This window comes from Mus musculus, chromosome 15 (genome assembly GCF_000001635.26).
Source record: "Mus musculus strain C57BL/6J chromosome 15, GRCm38.p6 C57BL/6J".
Taxonomy (NCBI): Eukaryota; Metazoa; Chordata; class Mammalia; order Rodentia; family Muridae; genus Mus; species Mus musculus.
The window spans coordinates 58,244,330-58,255,917 of NC_000081.6; the positions used below are offsets into that span (position 1 = coordinate 58,244,330).

Consider the following 11,588-nt stretch of genomic DNA (forward strand, 5'->3'; position numbering starts at 1 on the left):
TGCTTTAATAAAGGCACTGACTCTATCCATGAGAGGGGAGCCCCGGAGGTGTCATCCTCTCCTACAGGCCTCAGCTCTTAATATTTTGCTTTTCTTTTCAACGTAAATTTTAAGGGAGCTCAAAAACTTAAGCCATAACATTTGAATTTTTTTAGAGTTGCATAGCTAGTTTTATTGGGATCCAGAAATTAAGTGTGTGGTGTATGTGGTGTGTGTGCTGTGTGGTGGTGGTGTTGGTGGTGGTAGTGTGTGTGTATATATGGGTTGGAGAGTTTGTGTGTATGAAATCCATACAAGATAACAACCTTGATGTCTTTCCTTTTCTTGAGACAGGCTTTCTTACTGGCTTGGAACTCATTTTATAGGCTAGGCTGGCTGCTCAGTGAAGCCCCAGGATCAGCCTTGTCTTTTTTTGCCTTCCTAACACTAGGATTAAAATCATGCCATATTTTGCCATCCTTTTTATCTTCCCTCCCCTCCCCCTTCTCTTCCCTCCCTTCCTTTTCCTCCCTTTCCTTTTCCTTCCCTCTTCTTTCTTTATTTCATGAATTTATTAGTGAGTATTCTGGGGATTTAACTTAGGTCCTCACCTTACAAAACAAGGACTTTACTGACAGAGCCACCTCCTCAGCTCACCCCCAGAGCCAGAATTTAAACCCCACTTCTCTCCCTCTGTAAGAACTAGACTCAATTCCATACTCTGAAAACTCTGTATGGCAAGAGACTTTTTCAGAATAAAGTCACATAGAAGATAGACAAGGGTGGAGTTCTTGACTGGGTGCCTATCACATGCTTGCAATGAATCATACACTGCCAGGAGGTGCTAGGAGAATTTTGTTTTGTAACATTTGTTGAGATGGGGTTGGATTTCAGTGCATGGCTTTTTATTGTAAACAAAGCCTTGTTCAACTAATTGCTGTTCTCTGATTTTGAGAGGTATGAGAGACCTAGCATCCATGGGGGGTTTAATTAGGGGTAAAGGAGACACGGCAGCAAGTGCTTGGGGGCATTATGGGAATGGCAGTGATTCATGGTTTTATAGTTGCTTCCCGTCACTATGCCAAGATTATGGGGACTACTTTCTCATTTATTGAGAGATCTAAGCAGGTATTGGTTTCTTTGAAGCTATCAGGATGCAGGTCAGTCTTATAAGTTCTCTAGTCCTCCATGAAGAGAAGGTCTATTCTTCAGGAGAGTGCCGAGGCCTTAGGGACATGGGGAAATCTGTGGAGAGAGTTGCATAGCTGTTTCCTAGGCCAGATAATTTGCCAAAAGGAATTCCAAAATGGGACACTGAGTCCCATAATACCCTGGACAGGTGGCTAGGTAATAACTATTTTTCTTAGACATTTTTCTCAATGGCTCATATGTTTGAATATGGTTGACCCAGGGAGTAGCACTATTAGGAGGTATGGCCTTGTTGAAGTAAGTGTGGCCTTGTTGGAGGAAGTGTGTCACTGTGTGGGTGGGCTTTGAGATCTTCCTCCTAACTGCCTGGAAGTCAGTCTTCTAGCTGCCTTTGGATCAAGATGTAGAACTCTCATCTCTAGCACCATGTCTGCCTGGAGGATGTCATGCTCCCGCCTTGATGATAATGGACTGAACCTCTCAACCAGTAAGCTAGTTCCAATTATGTTGTCCTTAGAGCTTCCTTGGTCATTGTATCTCTTCAAAACAATGGAGACCATAAGACAGCTGATTTCACTGAGGGTGGGATTCTGCTGGACTGTAAGAGGGAGTTGGGCTAGGAAGCACTGTGCTTGAGTGGGGCTAGGGAGAAAGGAAATAGCTTCTATTTCCTCTAGTGGGCTCAAAGCAAGCAAGATACTCTCTCTCAAATTTTCTTTCCCTTTTGCCATGAGTTACCTCATCAATGCCTTACAAGAGATTTGGCAGCCTGTGGTTACCTGGGGAGATTGGTTAGTGACAAAGCAAATGCAAAATGACAAGAGAAGAGAAGGAAGGTTGCCAGGAGTGTTCTCTGGTTACTAAGGCATTTCTCATAGACAGCTATAGACCCGGAGACATTGTAGATGCCTTTGGACCAATCCTGTTCAAAGAAGGCCAAACCGATGGCATGTGGGGATCTGTCAGGGATTATAAACCTCAAAGGGCTCAAAGGCCCAAGCTGCTGGTTCAGAATCACGGTATTTTAGATATGGGATTTCATGGATACTCCAGGGCTCTGAGAATTGGTGGCTTTCCCCTATCCACATCTTCAAGGTACCAGTGGAGGCACATGACTATTCATCAAAGAAACAAAGGAGCAAGAGGAGCTGAGTGGGCCAGTCCTTATGAAGACCAGGGTGAATGTGGATGGCATGCTCAGCTGGGTCTTACTCAGCTGGGTCTTGTGTGACTCTTTCCATTTCAGCTTTAATTCCGGAGACTTCCATGTAACAAAGATGGCCACTGGTGCTGCCCAGTTATTACTGTCCTCAGAGCTGGTCATTCTAGAAACACACACACACACACACACACACACACACACACACACACACACAAAACCAAAAAGGTTTTTTTTTTATCAGTGACCAAATAGCTGACAAGAAGCAACTTGGAGAAGGAAGAATTTTTTCTGCTCATAGTCTGAAGGGACACAGTCAGCCACTGTGCAGAAGCCATGGCCACAGAGAGACAAGATGGCTGGACATTGATATTCAGGAAGCCGAAAGTGTGTAGAAGGAGAGGCAGGCTACACCAGTTTGAAGCTCACCCTTAGCGAATCACTTCCTCTGGCAAGGCTCTGTCTCCAAAAGATTCTACAACCTCCCAATATAACACTCCAGCTAGGAACCAAATGTTTGAATACAGAAGCCCAGAGAGGACATTTCACATTCAAACCACAACAGGAGGGTCTAACAATTTCAACCCAAGCAGCACAAATGACAAGATTGGTCTGGCTTGGGTCATATGCCTGTTACCTGAAACAGCAGTTCCATCCAGGAGGATCCTGATTGGCACCATCTCGGGGATGGACTTGTGCCCTCTGCCCTTCTTCTAGAGTAGTAGAATTTCTACTATAGCGGCTTGTAGGTAGGTAGTGCCCCACACCCCAAACATGCTCAGTTCTCTCCCAGAGTCTGTGGCTATGTTAAGTTCCACGGCAAGCGGGAGTGAAGGTTGCAGAGTAAATGAACGATGCTTTTCAGCTATCCTTAAAATAAAGAGGTGATTCCAAACCACGTAGATGGTTCAGTTAAGCTAGGACAGGCAAGACAGGAGCTGCGTGTGAATTTTAACCAAGCGAGATGCAGCCTAAACTCTGGACCTCTGGACCTATTAGGCTAAGTAGACGTGCATTGTTTAAAGCTACTAAGTAGTAGATATTTGTTCAGCAGTAACAGGAGACGGACATTAAAATGTCACTTCTCAGGCTTTCTTGCACTCACACGTGGCTGTTGCTAGGTCCTCGGTGCAAGGGGAGCAGGCTCGTAGAAGCTCCTGGGAGTCTCTTCTGTTCTGCTGATGGACATGGATGTCCCTCGGGCCACGGGATGTGTGTGTGTGTGTGTGTGTGTGAAGGCACATGCTACCAGAGGTAGAGGTGTGAACGGGGAGGAGCAGAGGCCCACGGCCAGCCTTGCAATTTCTGACTCCACATTTTGAGCAGGATATCAACGTCTTATCTTCTTCAAGTCACTGTCATTTGGCTATGTGCCAACCTCACACCTGGAGCAAGCCCAATGGTTACAGAAGGTAAGGGCATTGGCATTGAAGGTTGAAGAGTCCCTTCTACCCCCGAAGGAGGGAGCATTTCTCTGATGTTCAATGATGTTCCAGAAGATTCTTGACTCCTCCCCTGCCCACAGTAGCTTTTCCTCTGGATGACATGGTCTTGGTGTTATAACCTTACCTCTGTCTTGTCTCTTGTCCTTGTCACTGGTGTCTGTTTTTAGGCTACAGCTCTATAGCCATTCTGAACTGGCTTGACCCTGTGGCTCTCTGGACTCTGCATGGTCTGGAGCATTAGCCTTGGCTTAGTTCTGGCCAAAGGGAACTTCCTATCCCAGGCATTGACTGGCATCCCATGCACCTTACTCAGAGAGAGGGAGTCAGAACTCCTTCCTTTTGTTCTTTTTTGAGGGAAGGTCTTGATATGTGTCCCAGGCTGGCCTTGAGCCCTCCATCTTCCTGCTGTCACCTCCTGAGCACTGAGATTAAAGGAACATGTCATCAGGACTTAGTAGCATGGGGGACCCTATCATCCAGGGTGACTTCAGGTGACTTCATAGTTACGTTTACTGAGAACCCAACCTTACACCGCAAATCCAATGCTTCATCTTTAGCTTCGTCTCACTGCCTGAATGTGAGGATATGTGTACTGGTGTCACTTCTTGAAGTCGTGACAGCTGTAAGTCATGATCCACTCAGCTGCTAATTGGAGCCATCGTTTGACCAGGCAGTGACTGTGATTCTGAGACGCAGGTGGTGATGTTGCCTGCATTACCATGCTCAGCTATTTTTATCACCTGAATATCTCTTAACATTCCAAATGTTGAGACGATTGTGACAATGGTCCAGGGCTGCCATGTGTGCTTGGGCAGGCTGTGTACAGCACAGGTGAGAACCATCCACATTGTCATCCATATTCATTATATTCTGAAGTTGTGCAGAGCAATTATACATAGTCACTCAACCTCTGTGTAAACCAGTAACGAGGTCACAGAGATGTGTCAGGAGCTCTGCCTGGAAGTCTCAGGTTGAAAGGAAGGTACTTGTTCTTCTCCAAAGTCACACACAGTAGGGCTTGGGTCCATGGCTGGCTTGGATGCTGAGTGGAGACCTTAGACCACCTGAAACACATTTTCCCTTCTTTCTTCTCTCCCCCCTCTCTCCCTCCCTCTCTCTCTCCTTCCCTCTTTCTTTCTTTCTTCCTTCCTTCTCTTCTTCCTTCCTCTCTCTCTTTCTCTCCCTTTCTTTCTCTTCTCTCCTCTTCTCTTCTCTTCTCTTCTCTTCTCTTCTCTTCTCTTCTTTCTCTCTCATTCTCTCTCTCGTTCTCTCTCTCTCTTTCTCTCTCTCTTTCTCTCTCTCTCTCTCTCTCTCTCTCTTTCTTTCTTTCTTTCTTTCTTTCTTTCTTTCTTTCTTTCTTTCTTTCTTTCTGATAGAGTCTAACTAGCAAGCCAGGCTGGCCACAAACTTGTAGGTAGTCCTCCTGCCTCAGCCTCCTAAGTCCTGAGATTACAGACATGAGCCATAGCATTAGGCTTATCTTTGTGGAAAAGAACTCTCTGGGAATGAGAGCCATGAGTGGTCCCTAGCTGAAAGACCGCCAAGGTGCTGGGCCTCCTTGACCTTGTTCATGACAACATAGAGCCGTAACCATGAAACTGCCTTTGGAGTTTCCCATCCACCCAGAAGGCCGGTATTGCTCTTTTTTTCCCCTCAGTCCTCGAAATGCCAGGCATGGTACTAGGACTTCAAGAATGTGTTTAAACGCTTACTTAAGAATTTAAGAAGGGCCAGGCGTGGTGGTGCACGCCTTTAATCCCAGCACTTGGGAGACAGAGACAGGTGAATTTCTGAGTTTGAGGCCAGCCTGGTCTACAGAGTGAGTTCCAGGACAGCCAGGGCTACACAGAGAAATCCTGTCTCAAAACAAAACAAAACAAAACAAAACAAAACAAAACAAACAAAAAAAGAATTTAAGAAGGGACCACTGTAACAAACCTGCCGATCTAAACAGTGGCTGCCCCTTTGAGCCAGTGTGGAATGCTGCTGATAGCTCTCTGTTCACAACACAGTGTCTGGTGGGAGGGGCGATTATGTTTCTGTAGATGATGGAGCTGGAAGGATCCTTGAAATAACCTGGTTCTTCATCCTAAAAAAGAGGAACTAGAAACTCAAAGGTCACTAGAGGTCACAGAGCGATTGACTGCGAACCAGGCCTCAAATCCAAGGTTCTTCATTTCTGGTTTCATTTCCTTTCATTTATACAACATTCTGACCTCACATGTGATCTTGGCTCCACCATTTTCTGTGTGGCTTTTAATCTGGTATTTAACCTTTCTGTTCTTGGCTCATCTGAAGTACAGGCCTTCTCAGCTACAGCCCTCATGGAGTTATATTAAGGAACACATGAGGGTTTTGTTTTTTTTGTTTTTTTGTTTTTTTTTGCCTGGAGAGTGCTTTTCTAAATGTCAGGGACACGTAATTAATTGTCCAGTAAATTCAAGTTTTAATTAGTGTTTTGTGATGCCAGGGGTTGAGCCTAGGGCCTTGTGCTTATTAGGTAAGTCTTTGACCAGTAAGTTACATTGCCAGCCCTATAGTTTAAAAAAAACATATGTACCAATTCGTCAAGATCACTTTACATTCTAGAAGCATGGTCTTGCTAGTTGGGTTAGGGGAAGGAAAAGGGCGTCCTGGGTGTGATGTTTGTGTTGGGAATTTCTCTGCATGCTAACCAGTGTTTGTTCAATATAGTGTTCTGTGGGACTCTCCGTTTTTCCTAACTCTGAGAAAAGTAATCCGCCAGATCTCTTCAGGCCAAGGTAACAGTGATCGTTTACACCCTTCATAAATGCTAGGGTGAGGTCAGCACAGTGTTATCCTTTCCAACGGCAGGTGGGGAACACTCAGGTAACAATGGCTGGTGGGTGGGAGAGAGCTTGGATCCTGGTCAAGTTCTTCTTGGAGATGGAACAGGAAATGATTGTGTGTCTGGCCCCTCGCCAGGAGTCCCCTTGCCAGCGTCTCCCCATCCCTCATGTGGTCCACCCTCACAATGGAGCACCTCCTATCCAAGTGAGTGTGTGGGCTGTTGGTGGAGGGAAGGGGCAAGGGCCAAATGCACCTGGGATGTGAGCTGCATCGTGGGTGCTGGACAGGCTGGTTGAACACCATTGTCTTCTAGATTCTGCTGGGGCTTGGGGATCAAAAGCGGAAGCTTCCCACGGGGAGATTAGCTAAGTGAAAACTGTAATCCAACACAGCGAGTTCGCATCTTGATGAGTGCAGAGCCAAAGCAAGCATGACCAAGACACAGGGGTGTGGAGAAAGATTTAACACCTGCAAGAGGTAAGTAAAGCCTAGACTTAGTTCCAAGACAATGGCCTCTCCCAACAAAGGAAACACGGGGACTTTGTGGATATATATATATGTGTGTGTGTGTATAAAAATCATATAGGAAGATACTTGAGAGTGGGCACATTCCTGGGCATGCTCAGCGAGGGAGTGTATTCTTGGTCTGTTCGTTTAAGGCCTTAACTGAAGGAGGGAAGGGAATAGACACTTTGGGGAGGGCATAGACAATTTTTAGGTGGTTAACAATGCTGACTACAATGTCTCTGAGCATGTCTACCTTACATCATGAATTTTAGCTGAGAAGAAAGGAAAGGACCTTGTCTTACTTAGCCCCTAACAGAACTTGCTTTGGTTTGAGGTGTCCATCTTAGGTCACTGTATTTCTTAGTTAATGTTGGACTGGACATCTTGCTTCCTATAAGGTACAGCTGTTTGTGCAAGAGGGAAACTCAGAAGCTCCCTGTGTCTTTTCTTTCTTCCTTTTTGCTTCAGTGTTGGCTCAGGGTTGAGTGAATTCCTAAATAGTTTATGCTTTGAGTTCTTAGCTAATGACTGTACTGTTACAATAACTTTTAAGTGTTAAAAAAAGACCTTTCTGTTGGAGATATTTTCAAATATATGCAAATAAAAATATTATATAACCACAAACCACTTACCTGTCACTTCAGCTTCAACCGCTATCAGCATTCAGTCGAGGCAAGACTTTGAAAACCTTCAGTTTAACTGTTACTTTAAGTCTTCAAGGTTTTCTCTGTACTGTGCACTTTATAACGCACTTGAGTATGATGGTCTATCCTTCTGTTGGTTAGATTTAGAACCACTTATGACACCAACAAACCTTTTGTGTTGCTGGCCAGCTTTTCTGAAGACTTATCTAATTAAATCTGTGGATTGGGGGCAGACCCACCCTAAATATGGGTGGCACCATCCGAAGGTTTGGGGACTGCATGCATTAAAAGATAAGGAGCGAAAAGGCTCTCTCTCTGCTTCCTGACCATTGGAACTTGAACTTCTCTGCTCCATTGGATCATCCCTGTCACAATGACCCACTGCTCCAAAACTGAGCAAAATGCACCTTTCTCCCCTTTAGTTATTTCTGTTGGGTATTTTGGTCATAGCAATGAAGAGTGATACAAGCTATCCTATCTCATATATATAAATATACCACACAGGTGGACCGCAATTGAATCCCTTCCGTCCTAGGGTTTTCGATGAACTATTTAAGGAAGGATGCCCCACCTTGTAGGCAAGAAGCACATCCAGTGTGCACAGCTGATCCTGTACCCCTGCATTCTCATTGGCTGCCATTGCCTTTAAGGAGAGCTCTGCAAGGACCTACTGTCTACCTTCCTCTCTCTGCTCTGGAAATTGTTGTGAGTCCATGAAGAGTGCACACTGTGCACAGCACAGGTAGCGATCCATGTTTGCTCCTGCCCAAGGTCTTTTGGACATCCTTCCTGCTGTAGTTTCCCATCTGGGCTGTGATACCATGTTCTTAGGGGAGTCTTTGGTTCTGTCCAATTCAATCTGGGCTTTCTAGTGATGCGTTCTTACAGAATTGAGTCTTTCTTTTCTTTTACTCTTATCTTAATCTGTCACAATAGAGTCTTCTTGGTGATGGCGATATCTCTTCATCCCTTAAGAGTACACTCTCTAAGACTGCCACCTTTCCCACTGTCTGTGGAGTGCATGCGCGGGATATAACAGATGCCCCACCAATTGCGGACTAACTGAATGCTACTTTACTGTTCAAGGTTAAGACAGAACAACGGTAAAATGAGATCCCTGTAAACCAGCTGCTGGATGAATCATCACGGCATGCGAAGTTCAATACTGGAAGAGATAAGCAACAATGCAGGAAAACAACTCCAGTTCACAGGCAGTGCATGGTTAACTGCCAAACGAGCACTGTCTGAAGATGTCAAAAGCATCAGGTTCAAAGAGAGAACAACCTCTGTGGGCTGGGCTGGGCTGGCTTCAGACTGTATCATCTTTTGAAATATAAAAGCCACATGTGAACAAACATATTGATGTCCTGGAAGCTGAAATTCTTGCTCATGATAATGAGTGTAATTTAATTTCGAGTTACAAGAGTCTCTAGTTCGACCCTGGAGTCATGACGATCATGCAGAACTTCCCACATCGTTCCAGCATGGATGGAACCTGCCCTTTCTCAGGCTCAGAGTCAGGTCTCTGGCTTATCAGTGATAACTGTCCTCGGGCCTTGAATCAGTCCTTCCTCTGCCTGATTTCTCGAGTTCCGTCTCCCATGGTTTTGTGATAAGGGGCTTGTTTTGGGAATGATTTGGAACTTGTGGGCTGACATGTGGAGGCCAGCCTGACCTCTATAGGACCAGACTCTGGTACCTGAGGTCAGCTTTGTCTGCATCTGCCTTAGTTTCAGCACACACCCGTTTATTTCACTCTTTCCCACCCATCTTGCTTTAAAGCATCATCTTTATGAAGGCAAAGGTCCTTAACCAGGTTGTTGCCATGGAAACCTCAGCACACAGGGCTTGGCAGGTGTTTGGTACCTGCTTGTTGAGTGGAGAAGGGTGAGGTTCATGGCCCTGAGTGAAAGCACAGAGGCCAGAGGCTATCCACCTTGCTTCTCCTCTGCTTGTAACTTCAGGGTGAGGTATTGTCCTCTATCTCTTTATTTCCCTTGACATTACCCAACACCAGGTGCTTGCGTGCAGTCAATGTGAGTGGGCACCAATTAAGTGAAGTTAGAGAAGCCTGGGCAGTCATTTGGCCATGGGGTGAAGAGGAAGGAAAGGCAGGCATGAATGAGTTGACTGAAGTCCCTGTTCTCTTTTACCCTTTGTGCAATCTTGGGCAAATCACTAGACTTGAGGGCCTCAGCATACTCATCTGTGTGATGGGAATATTGGCAGCAGCAGTTGTTGTCCCAGGGCAGTTGTGAGGCAGCCTGACTGGGAAGAGGACTGTAAACAATGTAATGGCTGGAGATAAGCGTCATGGTGGACTCTTGCCAAGACCACTTGGAAAGGCTGGGGATTCCCACAGGGCAGTCAGCAGTGTCTTTGGCCTTCAGATGGACTCTGAGCCCGGAAGCTGAACTGGCTGAGTCAAGATGTCCAGGAGCTCCAGTTATCACTGCCCTTCTTTGCCCCACCCTCCTCTAGGCTCCTTCTGCTCGCTCACCTAACCTGGTGATGTGTCAGGCCAAATGTGGCCTGGTAGCCTGAGTTATCTGGAATCACCTTCCAAAACCATACCTGCATTTATGTGTCAGTGGAGGGAAGAAAAACAAGAGAGGGTACAGGGGATGCAGAAAATACGCACGCAAACAGTATTCTCCCCTCCACTACCAACCTTGAATTTGGCTTGTGGTTTCCCAAGGTTTTCTCCACTCAGTGCCAGCCTTGCAGAGAGAATGGAGATCTACTGGGTTTGGTTTGAGGGAAGCCAAAGACCCTCTCTCATTCTCTCAGATTGGCCTGGAATTTTCCCACCGGAACTTTTAGTTTGATGCTTGTATGTGCTCTGTGAAACATAATTTACCATTATTAACCTCTGAGTTTAGAGTGGAGGGTCAGGGACACAGAAGGGGTCATTTGGGGGGTTGGGAAGACACCGTTAGGAGCTATCTTGAAAGGATATCCTGGGGGTGGAACACCGTGTGAAGGCTTAGGGAAGGGACCGCAAGAACTCAGCCAAGGTTGAGGGGAGGGAGGATGGAAAAATTGAGACAGGGAGGTGGGAGCAAGAGGTGGAAGGCCTTGTTAAAAAAAAAAAAACAACCTAATTTCACCATAGGTCTGCACAGAGGGGCTGCTCTGCCTTAGCAAGCTCATTACTACTAATTAGTATTAGTGGAAATGTAGTTGATGTGTGCTTGTGTGTGATGGATGAATGCCTGCACATATGTGGCTCCCACCAGTGACGATGCAGAGGGAGGGCTTTTAAGATACCTTCCTCTCTCTGCTGTAATGTCATGAAGCAGCGTCTCTCCTTGAGCTCAAGATCACCATTTTGTCTAGACTGGCTGGATAGCAAGTTCCACCTGTCTCATGCCTCTCCATGCTGGCGTTAGAGACATGCCGGCTATGCCTGGTCCTTTCCTATGGAAACCAGGGATTCAAAATCAGTAAGCCAGGCACTCCTGCTTGCATAGCAAGCACTGCTATGCACTGGGCTATCTCCCCAGCCCGGAAATATAATTTACTTTTACTTAAACTGCAAGGTATCTTTAATGTTGTCAAAATAAAAATAGTCCTATTGATAAGTCAAATGTACTTTAATAATAGTGTTATAATTTTATGCATAAGGCAATATGGAGGCTTGCTCTGGGTTTCTCTGCTCCATGCTTTCTCCCAAGCCTATTAGTGACTGCTGCATGTGTGCTTGTGTGCACTCCTCTCTGGAGTGCAATAAATTCTGCAGGCTGAGCCACCTTTCTTAGCCCTCGGAGTCTCTTGGGATTTTTTGTTTGGTTGCTTGCTCTTCCTGCCCAGAGCTGAAGTGCTGTCTGAACTTTCATTTTGCTCCGGTTCCATCCTTTTTGCCTAGGGAGATAGAAAACCGTGTCTTCGTTA

General features: G+C 45.8%; 1 long non-coding RNA gene across 10 annotated transcripts; it reads left to right on the plus strand.

Annotated features, from left to right (window-relative positions):
- The first annotated feature begins 1,592 nt into the window (after positions 1 to 1,592).
- Positions 1,593 to 9,031, plus strand: Gm36193. Of its 10 annotated transcripts, none has more exons than XR_384118.2 (5): positions 1,593 to 1,615; positions 3,614 to 3,699; positions 6,427 to 7,020; positions 8,230 to 8,436; positions 8,781 to 9,022. It is a non-coding gene; the product is annotated as a predicted gene, 36193 (long non-coding RNA). The 10 variants fall into 10 exon arrangements; XR_384117.2 differs by lacking the exon at positions 1,593 to 1,615 and having other exon boundaries at positions 1,622 to 3,699; positions 6,427 to 6,747; positions 6,857 to 7,020; XR_875358.1 differs by lacking the exon at positions 1,593 to 1,615 and having other exon boundaries at positions 1,622 to 3,699; positions 6,427 to 6,747; positions 6,936 to 7,020.
- The last annotated feature ends 2,557 nt before the right edge of the window (positions 9,032 to 11,588 follow it).